Source organism: Elephas maximus, chromosome 25, assembly GCF_024166365.1.
Source record: "Elephas maximus indicus isolate mEleMax1 chromosome 25, mEleMax1 primary haplotype, whole genome shotgun sequence".
NCBI classification, from domain to species: Eukaryota; Metazoa; Chordata; class Mammalia; order Proboscidea; family Elephantidae; genus Elephas; species Elephas maximus.
This window is the reverse complement of record NC_064843.1, coordinates 13,554,930-13,573,613: the sequence shown is the minus strand read 5'-3', so window position 1 is coordinate 13,573,613 and position 18,684 is coordinate 13,554,930.

Below are 18,684 nucleotides of genomic sequence, written 5' to 3'. Positions count from 1 at the left end.
TAACGACTCAACAAACACAAAGTTAAACATTATGAAAATGAGGAGCTCACAAGCTACTAAGAAAAACACCTCAGCACAAAAAAGCATGTGGAAAAATGAAATGGCCAACAACACACATGAAAAGGCATCAAAATGACAGCACTAAAAACTTCTTTATCTATAATTGCGCTGAATGTAAATGGACTAAATGCACCAATAAAGAGACACAGAGTCTCAGACTGGATAAAGAAATATGATCTGTCTATATGCTGCCTACAAGAGACACACCTTAGACTTAGAGACACAAACAAACTAAAACTCAAAGGATGGAAAAAAATATATCAAGCAAACAATAAGCAAAAAAGAAAAGGAGTAGCAATATTAATTTCTGACAAAATAGACTTTAGACTTAAATCCGCCACAAAGGATAAAGAAGGACACTATATAATGACAAAAGGGACAATTGATCAGGAAGACATAACCATATTAAATATTTATGCACCCAATGACAGAGCTGCAAGATACATAAATCAAATTTCAACAGAATTGAAAAGTGAGATAGACACCTCCACAATTATAGTACGAGACTTCAACACACCACTTTCGGGGAAGGACAGGACATCCAGTAAGAAGCTCAATAGAGACACGGAAGACCTACTTACAACAATCAACCAACTTGACCTCATTGACTTATACAGAACTCTCCACCCAACTGCTGCAAAGTATACTTTTTTTTCTAGCGCACATGGAACATTCTCTAGAATAGACCACATATTAGGTCATAAAACAAATCTTTGTAGAATCCAAAACATCGAAATATTACAAAGCATCTTCTCAGACCACAAGGCAATGAAGCTAGAAATCAATAACAGAAAAACTAGGGAAAAGAAATCAAATACTTGGAAACTGAACAAAACCCTCCTGAAAAAAGACTGGGTTATAGAAGACATCAAGAAAGGAATAAGGAAATTCTTAGAAAGCAATGAGAATGAAAATACTTCCTATCAAAACCTCTGGGACACAGCAAAAGCTGTGCTCAGAGGCCAATTTATATCGATAAATGCACACATACAAAAAGAAGAAAGAGCCAAAATCAGAGAACTGTCCCGACAACTTGAACAAATAGAAAGTGAGCAACAAAAGAACCCATCAGGCACCAGAAGAAAACAAATAATAAAAATTAGAGCTGAACTAAATGAATTAGAGAACAGAAAAACAATTGAAAGAATTAACAAAGCCAAAAGCTGGTTCTTCGAAAAAATTAACAAAATTGATAAACCATTGGCTAGACTGACTAAAGAAAAACAGGAAAGGAAACAAATAACCCGAATAAGAAACGAGAAGGACCACATCACAACAGAACCAAATGAAATTAAAAGAATCATTTCAGATTACTACGTAAAATTGTACTCTAACAAATTTGAAAACCTAGAAGAAATGGATAAATTCTTGGAACAATACCACCTACCTAAACTAACACATTCAGAAGTAGAACAACTAAATAGACCCATAACAAAAAAAGAGATTGAAACGGTAATCAAAAAACTTGCAACAAAAAAAAGTCCTGGCCCAGACGGCTTCACTGCAGAGTTCTACCAAACCTTCAGAGAAGACTTAACACCATTACTACTGAAGGTATTTCAAACCATAGAAAAAGACGGAATACTACCCAACTCATTCTATGAAGCTACCATCTCCCTGATACCAAAACCAGGTAAAGACATTACAAAAAAAGAAAATTTTAGACCTATATAGCTCATGAACATAGATGCAAAAATCCTCAACAAAATTCTAGCCAATAGAATCCAACAACACATCAAAAAAATAATTCACCCTAATCAAGTGGGATTTATACCAGGTATGCAAGGCTGGTTTAATATCAGAAAAACCATGAATGTAATCCATCACATAAATAAAACAAAAGATAAAAACCACATGATCTTATCAATAGATGCAGAAAAGGCATTTGACAAAGTTCAACACCCATTTATGATAAAAACTCTTACCAAAATAGGAATTGAAGGAAAATTCCTCAACATAATAAAGGGCATCTATGCAAAGCCAACAGCCAATATCACTCTAAATGGAGAGAACCTGAAAGCATTTCCCTTGAGAACGGGAACCAGACAAGGATGCCCTTTATCACCACTCTTATTCAGCATCGTACTTGAAGTCCTAGCCAGGGCAATTAGGCTAGACAAAGAAATAAAGGGCATCCGGATTGGCAAGGAGGAAGTAAAGCTATCACTATTTGCAGATGACATGATCGTATACATGGAAAACCCTAAGGAATCCTCCAGAAAACTACTGAAACTAATAGAAGAGTTTGGAAGAGTCTCAGGTTATAAAATAAACATACAAAAATCACTTGGATTCCTCTACATCAACAAAAAGAACACCGAAGAGGAAATAACCAAATTAATACCATTCACAGTAGCCCCCAAGAAGATAAAATACTTAGGAATAAATCTTACCAAGGATGTAAAAGACCTATACAAAGAAAACTATAAAACTCTGCTACAAGAAATTCAAAAGGACATACTTAAGTGGAAAAACATACCTTGCTCATGGATAGGAAGACTTAACATAGTAAAAATGTCTATTCTACCAAAAGCCATCTATACATATAACGCACTTCCAATCCAAATACCAGTGTCATACTTTAAGAGGATAGAGAAACAAATCACTAATTTCATATGGAAGGGAAAGAACCCCCGGATAAGCAAAACATTACTGAAAAGGAAGACGAAAGTGGGAGGCCTCACTCTACCTGATTTCAGAAGCTATTATACAGCCACAGTAGTCAAAACAGCCTGGTACTGGTACAACAACAGGCACATAGACCAATGGAACAGAATTGAGAACCCAGATATAAATCCATCCACGTATGAGCAGCTGATATTTGACAAAGGACCAGTGTCAGTCAATTGGGGAAATGATAGTCTTTTTAACAAATGGTGCTGGCATACCTGGATATCCATTTGCAAAAGAATGAAACAGGACCCATACCTCACACCATGCACAAAAACTAACTCCAAGTGGATCAAAGACCTAAACATAAAGACTAAAACGATAAAGATCATAGAAGAAAAAATAGGATCAACCCTAGGAGCCCTAATACAGGGCATAAACAGAATACAAAACATTACCAAAAATGATGAAGAGAAACCAGATAACTGGGAGCTCCTAAAAATCAAACACCTATGCTCATCTAAAGACTTCACCAAAAGAGTAAAAAGACCACCTACAGACTGGGAAAGAATATTCAGCTATGACATCTCAGACCAGCGCCTGATCTCTAAAATCTACAGGATTCTGTCAAAACTCAACCACAAAAAGACAAACAACCCAATCAAGAAGTGGGCAAAGGATATGAACACACATTTCACTAAAGAAGATATTCAGGCAGCCAACAGATACATGAGAAAATGCTCCCGATAATTAGCCATTAGAGAAATGCAAATTAAAACTACGATGAGATTCCATCTCACACCAACTAGACTGGCATTAACCCAAAAAACACAAAATAATAAATGTTGGAGAGGCTGCGGAGAGATTGGAACACTCATACACTGCTGGTGGGATTGTAAAATGGTACAACCACTTTGGAAATCTATCTGGCGTTATCTTAAACAGTTAGAAATAGAACTACCATACAACCCAGAAATCCCACTCCTCGGAATATACCCTAGAGATACAAGAGCCTTCACACAAACAGATATATGCACACCCATGTTTATTGCAGCTCTGTTTACAATAGCAAAAAGCTGGAAGCAACCAAGATGTCTGTCAATGGATGAATGGGTAAATAAATTGTGGTATATTCACACAATGGAATACTACGCATCGATAAAGAACAGTGACGAATCTGTGAAACATTTCATAACATGGAGGAATCTGGAAGGCATTATGCTGAGCGAAATGAGTCAGTTGCAAAAGGACAAATATTGTATAAGACCACTATTATAAGATCTTGAGAAATAGAAAAAACGGAGAAGAACACATACTTTTGTGGTTACAAAGGGGGGAGGGAGGGAGGGAGAGGGCTTTTATTGATCAATCTGTAGATAAGAACTGCTTTGGGTGAAGGGAAAGACAACACTCAATACAAGGAAGGTCAGCCTAATTGGACTGGACTGAAAGCAAAGAGGTTTCCGGGATAAAATGAAAGCTTCAAAGGTTAGCGGAGCAGGGGCTGGGGTCTGGGGAACATGGTTTGAGGGGACTTCTAAGTCAATGGGGAAAATAATTCTATTATGAAAACATTCTGCATCCCACTTTGAATTGTGGCGCCTGGGGTCCTAAATGCCAACAAGCAGCCATCTAAGATACATCAGTTGGTCTCAACCCACCTGGAGCAAAGGCAAAGGAAGAACACCAAGGTCACAGGACAACTAAGAACCCAAGAGACAGAAAGGGCCACATGATCCAGAGACCTACATCATCCTGAGACCAGAAGAACTAATTGGTGCCCGGCCACAATCGATGTCTGCCCTGTCAGGGAGCACAACAGACAACTCCTGAGGGAGCAGGAGAACAATGGGATACAGACCCCAAATTCTCATGAAAAGACCATACCTAATGGTATGATTCCGACTAGAGGAATCCCAGAGACAATGCTCCCCAGAACTTCTGATGGCACAGGACAGGAACCGTCCCCGAAGACAAATCATCAGGCATGAAAAGGACTGGTCAGTGGCGGGGGGAGAGATGCTGATGAAGAGTGAGCTAATTAAATCAGGTGGACACTGGAGAGTGTGTTGGCAACTCTTGACTGGAGGGGGGATGGGAAGATAGAGAGAGAGGGAAGATGGCAAAATTGGCACGAAACGAGAGACTGAAAGGGCTGACTCAATGGGGGAGAGCAAGTGGGAGAAGGGAGTAAGATGTATGTAAACCTACATGTGACAGACTGATTGGAATTGTAAATGTTCACATGAAGCTTAATAAAAATTAATTATAAAAAAAAAAAGAAATCAAAAGATGCATTGCATTGGGAAAATCTGCTGCAAAGGACCTGTTTAAAGTGTCAAAAAGCAAAGATGTCACTTTGGGGACTAAGGTGCACCTGACCCAAGCCATGGTGTTTTCAATCACCTCCTACGCATGTGAAAGCTGGATGAGGAATAAAGAAGACTGAAGAAGAATTGAGAAGGAGGCGCAGCCAAGATGGCTGACTAGGTAGAAGCTACCTCGGATCCCTCTTGCAATAAAGACTCGGAAAAACAAGTGAATCGATCACATACATGACAATCTACAAACCCTGACCATCAAACACAGATCTAAAGAGTTGACCTGAGTGACAGAGACTCAGCCAGCACAAGCAGGCTGCACACTGACGTGGCTAAAGAGAGAACGAGCAACCACGGGAAAGCAGTGACTGTTTTCGGAGCCTGTAGCCAGTGTCCCAGTCAGAAAACCTTGGCAGTGGGCTTTGGACTGGGCGCTGGGGAGATGAGCACGGCTTCCTGAGACAGTGCAAACACGGGATACAACACTAGCCCCCAGAAGTGAACTTGGGGGAAGCCCAGCCAGTGCGCGCAGGCAGCTCAGGGAAGTGGCTGACAGGAGAAGTCACCGGGAGGCAGCAACTGGTTTTGGAGCTTGGAGTGTGGTGTCCCAGCCAGGGAGCCTTGACACTGGGCTTTGGACTGGGAGTGGAGGAACTGACCACAGCTTCTGAAACAGCGCAAGCACAGATTGCCCTCAGGGGCAATCTCGACCCAGCCAACGCACACAGGCTACACACCCCTTGGGAATCTCAGATAAAACAATCATCACCAAGCAAGATAAGTAACTTGGTCTATATTCCTGGGTGCTACTCTCTCCTATCTATCTGATCCCTCCCCTCCCCTTCCCAGGCGGCTTCATTAACATTGGAATTTCCTGGGCCAGAGAGTGAAGTGCCCTGCGGGTTTTTTTTGTTTTTGTTTTTTCCTAACCCATTCTCCTGGGCTGAGAGAAGCAGCTACAAAAAAACCCTGGGACCAAAAATCCTTCCCTGACTTCCCGAAACGGGACTAAAAATACAGAACCAGCTCCAGCCAAGTATATGAGATCCACGGTCTTGGGCTTTCATCCCTACAGGGAACAAGATGGCTATTATAATGCAAAGGCAATTCTGATAGTGATCTGACTGTAATTGTTTTAGCGGATTACTGGAAAGACAAGTTTCCCAGGTCTGACATCTCTAACTATTAAACAGAGCCCTCATTGACCCACAACGGGGAACTGAGGGCTGAAGCTCCACCCAAACCACCTAGCCTCCTGCCATAGGGGTCTGAGGATAGTGACACCTACCAATCTGTAGAGGTACATGCATTGGGTGCCTAAGATACAGCTGCAGAGCCCAGCCACCAAAGTGCTTTAGGAATAGAGACACACCTACCTCACTGGCACTTGGGGGAAGCCTGTTGGCATCCTGCCCCCCCCCCCGGAATGTGACCCCCTGCTGCTACTAGAATCTGGTGCACACAACTATCACCACTACTCCTCTAAGTGAATAGGTGACAGGCTACCCCACACACTTGGTGACCCAAAATCAGATTCTACTCAAGAATAGTGAATGGACTCTTAGGCTTATATATCTGGTAACAGCCCAAACCACCTGGTAATAGGACATAAGTGATTCAAAGCCTACAGCAATCAAGACAGCACAATCTAGTAGCCCATCTACGTATATTGAAAGAAAACAAAACAAGATAAGACTCAGTGAGCAAATATAAAATAAATCATTACAATATCTTATAGATGGCTCGGAGACAGCAGTTGATATCAAACCACATAAAGAAGTAGACCATGATTGCTTCTACAACTCCCCAAATTAAAGAATCAAAATCTTTCCCAAATGAAGATACATTCCTGTTATTGTCAGATGCAGAATATAAAAAACTAATTTACAGAATGCTTCAAGACATCAGGGATGACCTCAGAAATGAAATAAGGCAATCTAAAGAAAAAGTCAAGGAACACACTGATAAAGCAGTTGAAGAAATCAAAAAGATTACTCAAGAACATAGTGGAAAAATTAATAAGCTGCAAGAATCCATAGAGAGACAGCATTCAGAAATCCAAAAGATTAACAATAAAATTACAGAATTAGACAACTCAATAGCAAGTCAGAGAAGCAGAATCGAACAATTAGAATACAGAGTGGGGGAGATGGAGGATAAGGCAATTGACACAAATATCGTTGAAGAAAAATCAGATAAAAGAATTTTAAAAAATGAAGAAACCCTAAGAATCATGTCGGACTCTATCAAGAAGAATAACTTGCGTGTGATTCGAGTTCCAGAACAGGGAGGGATAACAGAAAACACAGAGAGAGTAGTTGAAGATGTGTTGGCAGAAAACTTCCCTGACATCATGAAAGACGAAAGGATATCTATCCAAGATGCTCATCGAACCCCATATAAGACTGATACAAAAAGAAAATCGCCAAGACATATTATCATCAAACTTGCCAAAATTAAAGATAAAGAGAAAATTTTAAAAGCAGCCAGGGAGAAAAGAAAGGTCTCCTACAAAGGAGAATCAACAAGAATAAGTTCAGACTACTCAGCAGAAACCATGCAGTCAAGAAGGCAAAGTGTTGACATATATAGAGCACTGAAGGAGAAAAACTGCCAGCCAAGGATCATATATCCAGCAAAACTCTCCCTCAAATATGAAGGTGAAATTTAAACATTTACAGATAAACGCAAGCTTAGGGAATTTGCAAAAACCAAACCAAAGCTACAAGAAATACTGAAGGAAATAGTTTGGTCAGAAAATCAATAATATCAGATACCAACACAACACAAGGTCACAGAACAGAACATCCTGATATCAACTCAAATAGGGAAATCACAAAAACAAATTAAGATTAATTTGAAAAAGAAAAAAATGCTCAAAACAGGGAATCATTGAAGTCATTATGTAAAAGATCACAATAATCAAAAAGAGGGACTAAATACAGGTGGCATAGAACTGCCATATGGAGAGGAAAACAAGGCGTTATAGGATGATACAAGTTAGGTTTTTACTTAGAAAATAGGGGTAAATATTAAGGTAATCACAAAGAGGTCTAACAAATCCATAACTCAAAATAAAAACCAAGAAAAACATAACAACTCAGCAAACATAAATTCAACTACTATGAAAATGAGAAACACACAAGTTACAAAGAAAAACGTCTCAGCACAAAAAAGTAAGTGGAAAAATGAAATTTTTAACAACACACACAAAAAGGCATCAAAATGACAGCACTAAACACATACTTATCTATAATTACGCTGAATGTAAATGGACTAAATGCACCAATAAAGAGACACAGAGTCTCAGACTGGATAAAGAAATATGATCTGTCTGTATGCTGCCTACAAGAGACACACCTTAGACTTAGAGACACAAACAAAAACTCAAAGGATGGAAAAAAATATAACAAGCAAACAACAATCAAAACAGAGCAGGAGTAGCAATATTAACTTCTGACAAAATAGACTTTAAAGTTAAATCCACCACAAAGGATAAAGAAGGACACTACATAATGATTAAAGGGGCAATTTACCAGGAAGATATAACCATATTAAATATGTATGCACCCAATGACAGGGCTGCAAGATACATAAAACAAACTTTAACGGAACTAAAAAGTGAGATAGACACCTCCACAATTATAGTAGGAGACTTCAACACACCACATTCGGAGAAGGATAGGACTTCCAGTAAGAAGCTCAGTAGAGACACGGAAGACCTAACTGCTACAATCAACCAACTTGACCTCATAGACTTATACAGAACACTCCGCCCAACAGCTGCAAAGTACACTTTTTTTTCTAGTGCACATGGAACATTCTCTAGAATAGATCACATATTCAGTCATAAAACAAACCTTCGCAGAATCCAAAACATCAAAATATTACAAAGCATCTTCTCAGACCACAAGGCCATAAAAGTGGAAATCAATAACAGAAAAATCAGGGAAAAGAAATCAAATACTTGGAAACTGAACAATACCCTCCTGAAAAAACACTGGGTTATAGAAGACATTAACCGGGGAATACAGAAATTCATAGAATGCAACAAGAATGACAACACTTCCTATCAAAACCTCTGGGACACAGCAAAAGCAGTGCTCAAAGGTCAATTTATATCGATAAATGCACACATACATAAAGAAGAAAGAGCCAAAATCAGAGAACTGTCCCTACAACTTGAACAAATAGAAAACGAGCAACAAAAGAATCCATAAGGCACCAGAAGAAAACAAATAATAAAAATTAGAGCTGAACTAAATGAATTAGAGAACAGAAAAACAATTGAAAGAATTAACAAAGCCAAAAGCTGGTTCTCTGAAAAAATTAACAAAATTGGTAAACCATTGACTAGACTGACTAAAGAAATACAGGAAAGGAAACAAATAACCCAAATAAGAAATGAGATGGGCCATATCACAACAGACCCAACTGAAATTAAAAGAATCATATCAGATTATTATGAAAAATTGTACTCTAACAAATTTGCAAACCTAGAAGAAATGGATGAATTCCTACAAAAATACTACCTACCTAAACAAACACAATCAGAAGTAGAACAACTAAATAGACCCATAACAAAAAAAAAGAGATTGAAAAGGTAATCAAAAAACTCCCAACAAAAAAAAAACCCTGGCCCAGACGGCTTCATGGCAGAGTTCTACCAAAGTTTCAGAGAAGAGTTAACACCACTACTACTAAAGGTATTTCAAAGCATAGAAAATGATGGAATACTACCTAATACTACCATATCCCTGATACCAAAACCAGGTAAAGACACCACAAAAAAAAGAAAATTACAGACCTATATCCCTCATGAACATAGATGCAAAAATCCTTAACAAAATTCTAGCCAATAGAATTCAACAACATATCAAAAAAAATAATCCACCATGACCAAGTGGGATTTATACCAGGTACGCAAGGTTGGTTTAATATTAGAAAAACCATTAATGTAATCCACCATATAAAACCACATGATCTTATCAATTGATGTAGAAAAGGCATTTGACAAAGTCTAACACCCATTCATGATAAAAAAAACTCTCAGCAAAATAGGAACTGAAGGAAAATTCCTCAACATAATAAAGGGCATCTATACAAAGCCAACAGCCAACATCACTCTAAATGGAGAGAGCCTGAAAGCATTTCCCTTGAGAACGGGAACCAGACACGGATGCCCTTTATCACCGCTCTTATTCAACATTGTGCTAGTGGTCCTAGCCAGAGCAATTAGGCTAGACAAAGAAATAAAGGGCATCTGGATTGGCAAGGAGGTAGTAAAATTATCTCTATTTGCAGATGACATGATCTTATACACAGAAAACCCTAAGGAATCCTCCAGAAAACTACTGAAACTAAGAGTTTGGCAGAGTCTCAGGTTATAAGATAAACATTCAAAAATCACTTGGATTCCTCTACATCAACAAAAAGAACATCGAAGAGGAAATCACCAAATCAATACCATTCACAGTAGCCCCCAAGAAGATAAAATACTTAGGAATAATTCTTACCAAGGATGTAAAAGACCTATATAAAGAAAACTACAAAGTACTACTACAAGAAACTAAAAAGGACCTACTTAAGTGGAAAAACATACCTTGCTCATGGATAGGAAGACTTAACATAGTAAAAATGTCTATTCTACCAAAAGCCATCTATACATACAATGCACTTCCAACCCAAATTCCAATGACATTTTTTAATGTGATGGAGAAACAAATCACCAACTTCATATGGAAAGGAAAGAAGCCCCGGATAAGTAAAGCATTACTGAAAAAGAAGAAGAAAGTGGGAGGCCTCACTCTACCTGATTTTAGAACCTATTATACAGCCACAGTAGTGTCAGTTAATTGGGGAAAAGATAGTCTTTTTAACAAATGGTGCTGGCATAACTGGATATCCATTTGCAAAAAAATGAAACAGGACCCATACCTCACACCATGCACAAAACTAACTCCAAGTGGATCAAAGACCTAAACATAAAGACTAAAACGATAAAGATCATGGAAAAAAAAAATAGGGACAACCCTAGGAGCCCTAATACAAGGCATAAACAGAATACAAAACATTACCAAAAATGATGAAGAGAAACCAGATAACTGGGATCTCCTAAAAATCAAACACCTATGCTCATCTAAAGACTTCACCAAAAGAGTAAAAAGACCACCTACAGACTGGGAAAAAAATTTCAGCTATGACACCTCCGACTAGCGCCTGATCTCTAAAATCTTTATGATTCTGTTAAAACTCAACCACAAAAAGACGAATAACACAGTCAAAAAGTGGGCAAAGGATATGAACACACACTTCATTAAAGAAGATATTCAGGCAGCTAACAGAATCATGAGAAAGTGCTCTCGATCATTAGCCATTAGAGAAATGCAAATTAAAACTACGATGAGATTCCATCTCACTCCAACAAGGCTGGCAGTAATCCAAAAAACACAAAATAATAAATGTTGGAGAGGCTGCAGAGAGATTAGAACTCTTATACACTGCTGGTGGGAATGTAAAATGGTACAACCACTTTGGAAATCTATTCGGCGTTTTCTTAAAAAGTTAGAAATAGAACTACCATAAAAAATACAACCCAGAAATCCCACTCCTCGGAATATACCCTAGAGAAATAAGAGCCTTTACACAAACAGATATATGCACACTCATGTTTATTGCAGCTCTGTTTACAATAGCAAAAAGCTGGAAGCAATCGGTGTGCATCAAGGGATGAATGGGTAAATAAATTATGGTATATTCACACAATGGAATACTATGCATCGATAAAGAACAGTGACGAATCCGTGAAACATTTCATAACATGGAGGATCCTGGAAGGCATTATGCTGAGTGAAATTAGTCAGATGCAAAAGGACAAATATTGTATAAGACCACTATTATAAGATCTTGACAAATAGTATAAACTGAGAAGAACACATTCTTTTGTGGTTACGAGATGGGGGAGGGAGGGAGGGTGGGAGAGGGTTATTTACTGATTAGTTAGTAGATAAGAACTACTTTAGGTGAAGGGAAGGACAATACTCAATACAGGGAAGGTCAGCCCAACTGGGCTGGACCAAAAGCAAAGAAGTTTCCGGGATAAGCTGAATGCTTCGAAGGTCAGCGGGGCAAGGGTGGGGGTTTGGGGACTATGGCTTAAGGGGACTTCTAAGTCAATTGGCAAAATAATTCTATTATGAAAACATTCTGCATCCCACTTTGAAGTGTGGCGTCTGGGGTCTTAAATGCTAACAAGCAGCCATCTAAGATGCATCAATTGGTCTCAACCCAGCTGGATCAAAGGAGAGTGAAGAACACCAAGGTCACACGATAACTAAGAGCCCAAGAGACAGAAAGGGCCACATGAACCAGAGACTTACATCATCCTGAGACCAGAAGAACTAGATGGTGCCCGGCCACAACCGATGACAGCCCTGACAGGGAGCACAACAGAGAACCCCTGAGGGAGCAGGAGAACAGTGGGATGCAGACCCCAAATTCTCATAAAAAGACCAGACTTAATGGTCTGACTGAGACTAGAAGAATCCCGGCGGTCATGGTCCCCAAACCTTCTGTTGGCCTAGGACAGGAACCATTCCCAAAGACAACTCATCAGACATGGAAGGGACTGGACAATGGGTTGGCAAGAGATGCTGATGAAGAGTGAGCTACTTGTATCAGGTGGACACTTGAGACTGTGTTGGCATCTCCTGTCTGAAGGGGAGATGGGAGGGTAGAGAGGGTTAGAAACTGGCAAAACAGTCATGAAAGGAGAGACTGGAAGGAGGGAGCAAGCTGACTCGTTAGGCGGAGAGTAAATGGGAGTATGTAGTAAGGTATACATAAGCTTATATGTGACAGACTGACTTGATTTGTAAACTTTCGCTTAAAGCACAATAAAAATTATTAAAAGAAAAAAAAGAAGAATTGACACTTGAATTGTGGTGTTGGAGAAGAGTATTGAATATACCATGGACTGCCAAAATACGAAACAAATCTATCTTGGAAGAAGTACAACCAGAATGCTTGTTAGAAGCAAGGATGGTAAGACTACTTCTCACATCCTTTGGACATGTTGTTAAGAGGGATCAGTCCCTGGAGAAGGTCAACATGCTTGGTAAAGTAGAGGGTGAGCAAAAAAGAGGAAGACCATCAATGAAATGGATTGAGACAGTGGCTACAACAATGGGCTTAAGCATAACAAAGATTGTGAGGATGGCACAGAGCCAGGCAGTGTTTTGTTCTTTTGTACATAGGGTTGCTGTGAGTTGGAACTGACTGGATGGCACCTAACAACAACATGGCAACTATTGAAAGAGTCTGTCCATTCTGTTATACATGAGGTCGCCAGGAGTCAGAACCAACTCAATGGCAATTAATGACAACATGGTCGCTGTTACTCAAGACACCATTCCTGCTGAGGAAACGTTGCTCCATTTATTGCTGCCATTTTCATTGTGGTAGACCTCATGGTGGTTCTTCAGGGCATGAAGGAGTGGTTCCTTTTTTACAGTTCCATGTCTGGCTATGAATAAGCCATACCAAAAATGGCCTAGGCCCCAAATTTAACTCTTATTCTTCCGTCCTTTCTGTTTGGACAGAGAGAGCTATTTCTTTTATCATGGGGCCAGAAAGAGTTTCAGCATCATCCACATACTGTCTCCAAAAACAGTGCTTCTCTCCAGTAGCATAGGCTCTTGGGTTGGTCAAGGACACCATTCCAAACTCCCTCTTCCTGGATGGTGACCTTTATCTATGGGAACTTGTTGTCCTCATCTGCCACCAGTCTTGCAGAATAGAACTACTCCATAGGGTTTTCAAGGTTGTGGCCTTTTGGAAGCAGATTGCCAGGCCTCTATTCTGAGGCCTCTCTGGGTGGGTTCAAACTGCCAACCTGTATAGCTAATAGTTGAGCACTTAACCGTTTGTGCCACCAAGAGACTATACCTTTTAATCATAGGACTGATCAAAGCAGTTACATATGTTATTAGTTTTGTTGTTTTTTTTTTTTAATCTTCTATTTCCTCCACTAGTCAGCAAATTTTCATGAAGTTGGGAGTCTGGTCTTTTTTGTTCAATAAAATCCGTTACCATCGAGTTGATTCCCATTCATAGAGACCCTATGGAATGGAGCAGAACTGCCCCATAGGCTTACGCAAAAGCATTTGATTGTGTGGATCATAACAAATTATGGATAACATTGCAAAGAATGGGAATTCCACAACACTTAATTGTGCTCATGAGGAACCTGTATATAGATCAAGAGGCGGTCATTTGAACAGAATGAGAAGATACTGCATGGTTTAAAGTCAGGAAAGATGTGCATCAAGGTTGTATCCTTTCACCATACCTATTCAATCTGTATGCTGAACAAAGGCTGTAATTTTTACGGGAGCAGATTGCCACATCTATCAGAGCTACTGGTGGGTTCAAATCATTGATCCTTCAGTTAGCAACTGAGTGCTTAATCCTTGTGCCATCAGGACTCCTTAAGAGGGAAGCAAAAACCCAAAACCATATTCATTGCCGTTGAGTCAATTCCAACTTATAGTGACCCTACAGGACAGAGTAGAACTGCCCCATAACTCTTCCACGGCTATAAATCTTTACGGAAGCAGATTGCCACATCTTTATCCTGCTGAGAGGCTGTTGGATTTGAACTCTCTACTTTTCAGTTGGCAACTGAGCACATAACCACTGTGCCACTATGGCTCCTTCCCTAAGGCTTAGTAGACAATAATATTTATGAATGAATAAATCAGTCAATAAGTGAATAAGACTCAGTCCCCTCCTTCAAGGGGATCACTGTCTAACAAACAAACAAAAACATTGGTCCAGAACTCATAAAATTCATGTTCTAGCTTCAGCTCAGAGACTACGTGACTGCAGAAAGTCACCACCCATCTCCGAGCCTCGGTTTCCTCATCCATAATGCAAATGGATCCCTTCAAGCTCAAGCATTTTTTTTTTTTATATTTCACCTTTAAGTAGGAAATAAGGAGCCCTGGTGGCATAATGCTTAAACATTTGGCTGCTAACCAAAAGGTTGGTGGTTGGAACCCATGGCTCCATGGGAGAAAGGTCTGGTGATCTGCTTCTGTAAAGTTTACAGCCAAGAAAACCCTACAGGGCAGTTCTACTCTGTAACACATGGGGTCGCCAAGAGTCAAAAATCGATTTGACAGCACCTAACGACAGCAACAACTAGGAAGTTATGGAAATGTGGAACCAGATGGAAAGCTCTAGACATTACTTGAGACTACTTTGTCCCCACAACAATTTTCCCTAAAGCACTTCAGAAAATGGCAGCAATTTTTAGTTGGAATACCCAATATGCCATGAATTTTTATCATAGCACAGCCTGCCACTTCTTTAATGCGTACAAAGCCTATACAATCCACGTTTAACCATTGAAACAATTCACTGGGGTGACAGTTTACATTTTGCCAGGACTGGAAAGCTTTTCAAACTTAAAGTTAAAAATCTGAGGGCTGAAAATATGCAAGACGGTCCTTGTAATCACAACCTAGCAACTAATAAAATATGGATCAGAGAGATTTAATATCAATTTATAATTACCTTTTGCTTCTTATTACTTTTGGTAATAATTCTTTGAGCCTCTCTCATCACATACCCTTCTTTCAGAATAAAGTAAACAACACCAAAGGGCAGAGGGTTCCTTTGTCCAAGTTGTCAAATGAATTGTACAAGAAGTGCAAGGGTGGGGAGTTTATATTGAGATGGAAAAGTTTAGGAGTGATTTAAGCTTGGCAATTGTCTTATATAGAATACCAGATTAATTCTCCATTGTCATGATTTGGAATATTAGATAAATCATAATCATCTTCTGGACCTAGGTTAAGATCCATCCTTCTTCTCATATTGTCCTAATCTCAGTGTCTTAAAATAATAAGTGTTTATTATTGTTCATGTATCTAAGCATCAGCCGAAAAGTTTGTTCTTTGCTGTGTTTGCTCATGCAGTTGAGATCAGCTGGATTTTGGGTGGGTGGTGCTGCTTCACTGGGCTTTTTCTAAAACAGACTGGTCTAGGGTGACCTTAACCAGAATCACTGGACAGTCCTCCACAAGGACACTTTTCTTACAGTAGGTAGCCTGGACTTTTTCTCATGACAGAAATAGGTAACCAAGAAACCAAGTTCAAAATGTGCAATGCCTCTTGCAGCCAAAGCTTGCACTGGCATACAGTCACATCCATTGCATTCCACTAGCCAAAGCAAGATATGTAGCAAGCTCAGATTCATAGGGGACAAGCAGAGTCTTCCTCATGATGGGAGAAGTTGCAAAGTCACAGTGCAAAGGGTCTGGATATACAGAGAGGTTGGAGTCATTTTTTACAGCTGACCACAACTATTAAGACTGATATCCATCCTTATACAACAATTTGCTAGCTGTGTGACTATGAATGATCTTATTACCCTCTCTGGTCCTCATTTTCACTGTTTATAAAATAGATAATACAGCCATCCAAGGCAAAACAATTGATTTCTATTTACCTAAAGCAACAGACAAAGAGAGTCAGGAATAGGAGGAGGAAATAGAATGTGTGACTAATTGCCTCCATGAACAATTGTCTCCTTTGCTATGAGACCAGAACTGGATGGTGCCCTTCTACCATTACAGAACATTTTGATCAAAAATTCTGTAGAAGAATCCTGGTTAAAAGGGGGAAAATGCAAAAAAGAACTTCCAATTCTTATGGAATCCAGACTTTCTGGATCCACTGAGGCTGGATGAACCCCTGAAACTACTGCCCTGAGATAATCTTTAAACCTCAAACTTTAAACTGAAAATATCCCCTGAAATCTTCTGTTAAACAAACAATAGTTTAGTTCAATTAGTAAAGAATGTCTACCCTGAGCATTGTGCTCTTTTAAAGAACTATCTACGTGGGATCAAACTGGCAATAGCAAATTGAAAGATTAAATAGGAAGCTTAGGGGGCAGTAAGTTTATGTTAGTGGGGGAGGAGCAATTTGAAAAAAGAGGGTGAGAACGGTTGTACAACCTGAAGAATGTATTCAATGTCATTAAATTGTACATGCAGAAATTGTTGAATTGGTGTATGTTCTGCTATGTATATTCTCAACAACAAAAAAATTATTTTTTAAAATAAATAATAATGTACAATCTGCTTCAATGTTGTGTGAAGATTAAATAAGGCAACACAAAAAGTGCCTATAACAATGTCTGATATACACTCAAAAAATACTAGCTATTTTTTTTTTTTTTTTTTATTTCTTACTGATAACCAGAAAAAACCCAGGCCTGTTGCCATCAAGTCAATTCCGACTCATAGCAACCCTATAGGATAGGGAAGAGCTACCCCATAGGGTTTCCAAGGAGCAGCTGGTGGATTTGAACTGCTGACCTGTTGGTTAATAGCCAAGCTCTTAACCACTATACCACCAGGACTACAGGTTCTTATTGATATTATTTATAAACTTCCTCAGGCATATTTTTAAACTTTCTTTACAGATCATGGAAGTCCCTGCGTGGTGTAAATGGTTAACACACCCGGCTGTTAACCAAAAGTTCAGAGGTTTGAGTCCATCTAGAGATGCCTTGAAAGAAAGGCCTGTTGATCTACTTCCCAAAGATCACAGCCATTGAAAACCCTATGGAGCACAGCTCGACTCTAACACACACGGGGTCTCCATAAATCAGAGTTGACAGCAACAGGCATAGATCCATGAACGGGGCGAACATGAAAGAGGGAAGTTGGCCGTGTGCTCAGAAGAGGGGAATAAATGCCTTTACATCATATTCCACCGAGCCAGATTCTCTCTGCCCTAAGCTATTTCTTGGTAAGGAGATAATTTCGCAAGTTATTTTACACCAAAATTAAAACTTCACAGATAGTTACTGAGGACAAGAAAGTCAGAGTTCACAGAGCCGTCATAGAGATGTCAAAAACCAAAGCTGGGTGGAACTGAAAATAAATGCATAGCACTTGCTTTTGGCTTCATTTGCATTCATTTGCATTCTTCATTGGTGTTCTGTATTAGTACCGAACAGCAGCTAACCTAAGTCTACAGCTTGTAAAGCAACTAGGTTATTAACCAGCCACTTCTTCTGTGGCCTTTATTTCAAAAATAGTCTTGATGAAGGGAAATTCCCCTATCTTAACAGACAGAAGAAGGCTATGGACAAAAGCTAATTTCCTAATGTAGGGGTTTATTCCAATACGGATTTCTTTTCTGAAACTCACACTGCTTTGAACTTTAAATACCTTTACTAAATGGTTTCTAGGTCCAACACCGTTGTATCAACTCTATTTATTCAAGTTCTATTATTTTTTATGATGACTAGTTGGATAAATAAAGAAATAAATGAATGCATAAATAGCAGGTAGACAATATTTAAATACCAACTTAAAATTAAATGGTAAAAATAATAATTCCTACTATGAACAAACTTACTGCTCCAAATTTCATAATTTAGATTAAATGGACCAATTCCTTGAAAGCCACAAACTACCAAAACTCACATAAGGAAAAATAAATAATCTGAAGAGGCCTAGATCTATTCCAAAAAATTAAATTTCTAATTAAAAGCCTTTCAAAAGACAAGAAAATAAAATATATAGGTTAGAATGAAAGAAACAAAAATATCTTTATTCACAGATGGCATGATTATCTACATAGAAAATCCAAAATAATCAACAAAAATTCT